Here is an 8,159-nt window from a genome sequence, read left to right on the forward strand (position 1 = left end):
TTTACGGGGTGCAGTCAATGGACCCATCACACGCTTTTTTATCTTAATGATGCGGTCGTGCCACCACCAGCCACGTGTTTAAGTGGTATGGAGAATGAGACCCACCACCCGATTGTTCAAGTGGTTACCACCACCACCAACACCAACCACACATCTCAGTCAATATTTTTCGCTCTCCCTCCTCCGTGCCCATGGTGCACCCACTCTGCGGTGCTCGCTCTTGGCCTATGCCGAGTTTGGAGTTGGTCAGTCATGCACGTTTTTTTTCTGGCACTTCGAGCCCCTCTCGAGCGATCGACCCTCCTGTGATAAACACGTCGCGCTGACGCTCCGACATACGTGCTCAGTGCTGCCATAACCCATATTGTTTATTAAGATCAACGGTGGGGGACTTGTCTGAAAAAAAGGCCTTGAGCTGACCAAATGGTCCAAAGACTTGAGTGTACTGTATGTGTCAAATGTTTTAAACTTATCTTTGTGTCATTTTCAGTCTATTGAAGCCTCACTGTGTTTCGGAGTAGCTAGCACATTACTCGTAGGGTGATTGCGTCACCCCCCTCCCCCACCACCACATTGACACACAGACAAATACACACACACACACACATACACACACTTATATATGCACACACACAATTACATTCTCACTGTGAGTAAACTCACCCATGCAATTCTGACATCTCACCAAAAAAGCCAGCACCACTCTCTGCCAACTCTGTCCCATTTTGACCATGACGAATTGATTCGATTTTGGTGAAGATCCGAATCCAGATCTGGATAGGAGAATTATTTAATCTTTAAAGCGATTCTTCACCATTGTGAGATTGGGCCCAAAAGCGATATAGTACTGTATAGCATGATATTTAAAAAATGCATTGGGCCCGATATGTTCTCATGGATGAGGCATTACGTGGTGGAGGTATACGCTTTACTGAGTGCCCTTCAGGTTCTAAATGGTTCAATAGGGTCATTTCAAAAGGTTCCTCAATTGGTAGCCATCGTAATGAAATTGTGGGTGTAGTTAGGCGAACTGTCCAACCAATGGGTAGAACTCACACGCACACACGGACGCATGCACGGCTCCTTTTATAGTACAGAAATACATAGTACTTGCATTGTTTGTTTTGAGGACTCAACAAAGTATACACAAAGTCATAGTTATTGTAATAATAAAGAAAGTGTAAGTTAGGTTAAATATTTCTCAATTATTTTCACTGTTCTGTTTTTACTCTTTTCGTGAAGGCATTCTTTTTAAGTTCTTTGTTTCCATTCCAAGTGAGAACATTCCAAATACCTATTTCTATTGGATCACGTACAGTATACAATATATATATTTTTTTAAAAAACAGGTGTAGCTGTTAACTTCATAATACAGTAAAAACTTCGTGCAACTTGCTGTATATGTACAGGAGATATGGTAATTGGACATAATTGTTTACAAAAAGTGTTATGAGAGATCAGTGCACATTTTCGTCCCATGGATGCGAGTACAAGACGGTGAATACGAGTGCGGAGTTACAAGTTTATATACATTCTCATGCATTGGGATTCTCATGTTTGTGTGACTTGTGAAAGTCTGCAGCTGTAGGGGAACCTCAGTCGGGTTTGAAAGAGCAAAGGGCTTGCCTGGTGTAGCTTTTCTTGGTTGCTTTATGCAGCTTTCTTTGGCTGGAAGAGCATGGGGGGTTAATTTATTGAAATCCCAGCTAACTGGAGTAATTGATTAAGTGAGAACTGATTGGTTATTCCCTGCTATTATGGATGAGACTTGATCAGGTCATATATATATATATATATATATATATATATATATATATATATATATATATATATATATATATATATATATATATATATATATATATATAATGACCTGTGGACCCGTTGGGTTCCTGTTGTGACAGCGGTTGATGAAAAAAATCATTTCAAGAAAAAAAAGATAGCTCCAGCGAACTATACCGCTGAGGTTGTTTGCATTGATCAAATACTCCCAAAGAAGACTTGACTGAATCGGGAATTGATTTTTTAATAATTTTTTCGTTGCCGGATTTGAACGAAACTTGATACCGCACACCGGAGGAGAATGGTGAGTAAGGTGGCCCTAAAGTTTTTGCACTATCTTGTACCGTTTTGGCTGTATTTCGGGAGCATACATACATACATACATACATACATACATACATACATACATACATACATACATATATACAAGATGAGAGTTATAGTAATATATAGAAGATATATATATATATATATATATATATATATATATATTATATATATTATATATATTTTTTCTTACCACTGACTGACTCACTGACTCACTGACTGATATTAAATATCGGTACCTTCCAGGTGATGTAGAATGCAGAAATTTTGCGTGCCAATGGACATCGAATCTGGTACACTGGAAAAATTCACAGAATCGTCGGACAACATCCATGAATGAAAATAGAAATAAATGGGGGAAAAAATGAAAAAAAAATGCAGGTGAGTTACTCGAGACAATGGGGAAGCACGGTAATTTTCTGTCAATGGACATTGCAGCCCACACACCAGTCAAAAAAATCACAGAACCGTCGGCAAGCATTTGTAAATGAAAAAATATAGAATTGAAAGTAATAAAATGAAAATAATTTTTTTTTTTTAAAAATCAAATGCAGGTGAGCAACTTGAGACAATCGGAAGGTATGGTTCGTATGTTTTCACAATGTGTCAGCACACCACGCTAAAACATATTTATATTTATATATATATATATATATATATATATATATACATACACATATATATATATATATATATATATATATATATATATATATATATATATACATACACACACACACACACACACACACACACACACACACACACACACACACACACGTTGCACCTCACTTTTTTGATAACAAGGAAATCACTCACTCCTATGATGCACAATTCATCCAAGCACAGTCGCTTATCCATTTTCCCGGCAATTTGGGCATACGGGAATGATTTTGTGATTGAAGGGGAAGCTGCGGTGTTTTTGCGTTTTGTAGATATTGCAGCAGAAGTCGATATATTCAGCTTAGGGTTAAAGGAAAAGCTATATATTACAAGTATTGCGGAAGAAACTTTCACCGCAATGCACGGATGAGAAGCTGCGACATTTAGCAAAGCCCTGTGGGGGGTGTGCTTCGAATATGGCTCAGAATTCCCAACATAAATTCCCATTCCAGACCCTCAACACACTTGTACATCAATCAATACAATTCTGTCTGACATGGATTCTGTACGCACAAAGTGAGTTGGGAAGCTCTGTTCCTATTGAACAGGTGTTTCTTTGTGGTGAACAGTCTGTAGGAATGAGGTTTGGATGGAAAATGTAAAGCACAATGAGACAGGGAGGGAAGAGGAAATTTAAGTGGAAGAAAATGAATGCATTGTGAACAAAGCAAGAAATAAATACAGTGGTCTATTCTATTCGTGATTTGAAGTCCGGACACAAAGCAAATCTATAAACTCATTTTGCTTTGGCTTGAAAGGAAGGAAAGTAAGCAAACATTTCCTGGACATGACAGCTCACTTGTTGAACGTTTTCAATAAATGATTTAAAATGACTCCTCATATCTCACTGTCAAACCACAGGCTGCTTGCATTTAGTGACGTGCACACATATGTGGAAATAATCATAGAAACACACGAAATGCACAAATAATTAGTGTTGCAACTAAAGGATGCATAAATTATATCTACAGTATACCATTAAAGAAAATACGCAAAGACATAATGAATAAGTTGGACAGTGTGTTAGTATTTAGTATGTGAACCCTTTAGCTTTGTATGGAGAATGACGCATTGTTTTTATGCTCCCATACAGTTTATTCCAATGTTATTCCAAAACTATTGGAGCACTATGTACAATTTATCCGAGGTGTTTGGTTACCGTTTGACTTTTTCAGTATCCGTATGCATTAATGTCATCTCGCCTCAATGTTGTTCATATCAGAAGTTGGTGCAGGCCGAGGAATCTTTGTGAGTGTTCCATCAGTCTCTTTATGCTCCAGTTTTTTTCCCCACATTGGCCTGTCGGTAATCGGTCTACCTTCAATTTATGTTAATCTGTAACATGCTAGGCTGTGATGTAGCTTCATCCTTGTGTTGATCCTCCCCCATGCTTCACTCTAGTTGTTGTACACTGACTGTTACAGTGCTTCCCGGTCCGCCTTCGAACAATCAAACTGTCGTTGATTATATTGCCAAAAAGTTCAAACTAGGATTCAATGATCAAGAGCACACACATTCTTCCAGGTTTGGTCACCCCACCGTTTCATTTGTTTCCCATTTCAGGTTTTCTTTAAGTTTCCTGTCCTCAGCAAAGGTTTACGAGTAGCTACACATCCATTGACACCACTTTGCACGAATGTGTATCTTGCTCTTATTGAAGAAACGTTCACACTTATTTTCATTATATCTCTACTGGATCGTCGCCTATCAGGTAGAGAACATCCTGAGGTCGTAAACATCATTTTTGGAGGGTTTGGGCTTTCTTCCTCGACCGCTTCTATTGTCAAAAGCACCAGTTTCATGTATCCTCTTCAGTCTCGCACATAACTCCCTCTGAACACATGAACTTGAGCAGCAATCTGCCATGTGGAGTTGCCTTCAATAGCTAAGAATTTCCTTTCTCTATGCTTGTTAGGTGATATTTTCTTCCAAAAACCATAGTATATTCACCACACCACAACGATATCACCGCCTTTACTTTTATTGTCCTCCTGGAGGTGTGGCACTTTCTGATTGCTTGCATGACAACCAATGACAGTGTCGTGTCTGCAGAAACATCCATGCTCGTTTCATGACGATACCAACACGTGACTCTACTACGGAGCATTTCATTTTTACACATGAGATGCGATTCATTACATTTTATACCCATTTTTTTCCTCTTTCTATAATGATTTTCAACACTACATACAAATAAATCGACTCCTCCCATGCTCTTCCAGCCGAAGAAGTCTCCATTAAGCAACCAAGAAAGGCTACCAAGATCAGCCCTTTGCTGTTTCAAACCCTTCCCAGAGTTCCTCCAAGGCTGTAAAAACGTTCACGAGTAGTACACACATGAGAATCCTAATGCTACACACACCCTCAGCTGCAGGACCGGTTTCATCGCTTGTAGATAAATCTTCTGTGGTCTTTTGTGGCAGAAGATAAATTGAGCGATGAAACCGGTCTGGCGGCTGAGGGTGTGTGTAGCATTAGGATTCTCACGTGTGTACTATTTGTGAATGTCTTTACAGCTATGGAGGAACTCTGAGAAGGGTTTGAAACAGCAAAGGATAACCTTTCTTGGTTGCTTTATGCAGCTTCTTCTGCTGGAAGATTAGGGGAGGAGTCGACTTATTTATATAATCCTCGCCACCTGGGTTGAACGTCGGGGTCATTCATGGTATTCAGCTTGTTTAATTATACCCATTATCAGGCACCTCAGTGACCGATCTAGATGGGGTCTGAAGGCGTTTCCGAGGTAACCTTGCTGGGTTCTGTAGCCACCAAGTTTTTTGGCCTGCTCAACCATGCATTGACTTGGAATTGTTTACAAAAAGTGTTGTGAGAGTTCAGTGCACATTTTCGATGTGTAGTGTTTGCTAATACATATATATTCATTTATTTATTTCAGAAAGTTTAACGAAAAAGGTTCCGAATAGTCTAAAAGGTACGAAGAAAAACATATATTGTGTGTGTGTGTGTGTGTGTGTGTGTGTGTGTGTGTGTGTGTGTGTGTGTGTGTGTGTGTGTGTGTGTGTGTGTGTGTGTGTGTGTGTGTGTGTGTGTGTGTGCTTTCTTTTGTCGTTATCTCCATATGCGGTTTTCAGAAGGTGGAGCAGAGCCCTCCCAGGTCTGTATCCACCTCAGTGCATGTGCGCATGTCCAAGTTGTTGTTGACTACCAGCTCCACACGTGGGTGGGTTTCAGGAGATGGAGCGGAGACCTACCAGATCTAAAAGTATCCACCTCCTTATGTGCATGCAGATATGTGTGTGTGTGTTTAAATATATAGATATAAAGAAACACCAACATCGAGGTTGATCTAAAAGTCCCTCGTAAACTTGTGAATATTAATGTATTTTTTCATCCAAAGTTCTGATGTTGATATCATTTTATTCTTCAAATTACCTGAATAAACCTGAGTGACAGAGGCAGTGGATCTCACAATTTTACTCATGAGAAGCATGTACAGTACGTGGTGATTTACAGACATGAAAATGTCTCTGAAGTGCATCGCCAGTTCTCCCAACAACGGAATGAACCACTTCAGAACCCACATACAATGGAATCAATAAATGAGAGGTCTGAAGCATCTGGATCACTGCATCATGCACCTGTCATTAGTAGACCCAAGATGGCTAAATTCACTCACTACATTTGGATCACCCTGTAATATATATATATATATATATATATATATATATATATATATATATATATATATATATATATCACACACACACACACACACACACACACACACACACACACACACACACACACACACACACACACACACACACACACACTATACATAGCCAGCGGCACGACGCTACTGCATATGCATTCACGTATACGTAATGCCGAGGTTTTGGAATCTGCATGCCTCTGCCCTCTGACCCGTTTCCCCCGCCTGTAACAAGTAAAAACACCCGGAGGGTCTTTCTTGTGCTGATGTCGAATTTCTCAGCTCACCGCACCCACAGCCTGAGTGCCCATGGTGCATTTCTCATTTGGGGGACTTCCTACTTTGTGGCCTGGATATTTTCTGTTAACTCGAGTGTTACATCCCCTTTTCCCATCAATAAATTGTGGCAGAAGATAAATAATATCGACACCTGCGCACTGACAGCGTTCGAAGGAGAAATGTTCTCAAATGGTGGAAAATGTTTCCTCCATGAAAAACAACAACAAAATTTACAATTTCAAGGAACACAGTATGGAAATCGATTGCTGTGAATTATGAAAACATCCTCAGGCAAATACAACAGGATGGTGTTTCCTTGATCAAACATCTGCACTCATTGTCTCAAGACATGAACGAGAAGGGCACTCGGTGGAGTACGTACCTCCGCCACGTAATTCCTGATCCACGAGAACATATCGGGTCCATTACATTTTTGAAATATCATGTGTAGTACGACATCGTTTTGGCCCTCTCTCTCAATGGTGAAGAATCACTTTATAAATTCAATAATTATCGTATCCAGATCCCGATTCGGATCTTCACCAAAATCGAATCAATTCGTCCTTGCGACACACCCAACGTGTCCACCAAGTTTCGTCCGAATCCGTACACAACTTTTTTTGAGATATCCTGCACACAAACAAACAAATGAAATTGCTCGTTGAGCAAGGAATTGCCGGAATAACTTTGTCATATCTCCATGATCTCAGAAAAAAACAAAAACCTGGAAATCAATTTGGTTCTTATAAGTCGATAGTGCTACTGTTTAATGAGTTATAGCACTTAGTTTGGTCATGATCATAACTTGGAAGTCAATCAGACTTGAAATGGCGTTTTTATCGCAATTTGAAAGTTTTGACCCGACCCTCCTGACATTCGACCCCTGACCGCGAAGAAGGGTGTTGGTGTGACACCCCAATGAGACATATGGTTGGATGCAGAATTGGAAGATGCACATTTTGGATTTGGTTTGAAGTCGATACGACCATTTTAGCGGACGTTATTGTAAAAAAATAAGAATTTCGGTTTTTCGGTGACCTTGACCTTGACCTTTGACCTCGATTCACCAAAAATGACAAGTGTCTAAGTTGGACCATGGCCGACGTCCGTACCCAGTTTAGTCATGATCGCTGAAACGGTGTGGCTGCTACAGGGTAAATAAACAAACACACAAACAAACAGACAGACAGACACACAGAATGACACACACAACCGTCCAACATAATTGCCGAAATCCGAAAGATTCCGGCAATTAACAGACAGACAGAAAGGGGTGTAAAAACATAACCACCTTCCACCTTCTTTGGCAGAGGTAAAAATTCCATTTCCTTCACAGTTGCCTCAATCTGTGCTCATTTTGTCTGCACCAAAGCCAGAAGAAGTGGGAAGCAAGTGAGAGCTTCAAATACCTTATTATAGGCCACATGTACACCTG

At 40.0% G+C, this 8,159-nt stretch overlaps 1 protein-coding gene across 6 annotated transcripts in view; it reads left to right on the forward strand.

The window, feature by feature from the left end:
- WWOX (WW domain containing oxidoreductase) overlaps positions 1-2,506 on the forward strand; it is a 401,132-nt gene extending 398,626 nt beyond the window's left edge. Inside the window, exon 15 of one of the 6 annotated variants that reach the window (XR_015060080.1) lies at positions 2,356-2,506. The gene's annotated coding sequence lies outside the window, so the exon portion shown is untranslated. The remainder of the gene's footprint in view (positions 1-2,355) is intronic. The other 5 variants (XR_015060081.1, XR_015060076.1, XR_015060077.1 and 2 more) reach the window with 5 other exon arrangements.
- Positions 2,507-8,159: the final 5,653 nt, after the last annotated feature.

This window comes from Eptatretus burgeri, chromosome 7 (genome assembly GCF_056783735.1).
Source record: "Eptatretus burgeri isolate ZD-2024b chromosome 7, Ebu_testis_v1, whole genome shotgun sequence".
In the NCBI taxonomy this organism is placed as follows: domain Eukaryota; kingdom Metazoa; phylum Chordata; class Myxini; order Myxiniformes; family Myxinidae; genus Eptatretus; species Eptatretus burgeri.